This window comes from Propithecus coquereli, unplaced genomic scaffold (genome assembly GCF_000956105.1).
Source record: "Propithecus coquereli isolate 6110/MARCELLA unplaced genomic scaffold, Pcoq_1.0 Scaffold684, whole genome shotgun sequence".
NCBI classification, from domain to species: Eukaryota; Metazoa; Chordata; class Mammalia; order Primates; family Indriidae; genus Propithecus; species Propithecus coquereli.
The window spans coordinates 13,780-14,302 of NW_012152885.1; positions in this window are offsets into that span (position 1 = coordinate 13,780).

A 523-nucleotide genomic window follows, 5' to 3' on the forward strand; every position below is an offset into this window, starting at 1 on the left:
ATTATGGGGGTATAAACATTTTGGTTACATGTTATGACTTTGACACATCCCAAACATGATTTGAGATGTGTCCTTCCCCTCTACAATGCTCACTGCATCCATTAGCTGTGAGTTTACCCACCCCCAACCCACCACCCCCAAAGAATATTACTACTGTGTGAGCACCTTAGTGTTGATCAGTCAGTGCCAGTTTTATGGTGAGTACATGTGGTGCCTATTCTTCCATTCTTGTGATACTTCACTTTGGAGAATGGGCTCAAGCTCTATCCAAGAAAATATAAGAGGTGCTAGATTCCCATCGTTTCTTATACTTGAGTATTCCGTTGTATACATATATCATATTTTATTAATCTACTCATGGATTGATGGGCACTTGGTTGTTCCCACATCCTTGCTCTAGTGAATTGTGCTGCCATAAACATTCAAGCACAGATGTGTTTATTATAGAATGACTTTTGTTTCTTTGCGTAGATGCCTAATAGTGGTATTGCTGGATCAAATGGAAAAAATATTTGCTCTCTAC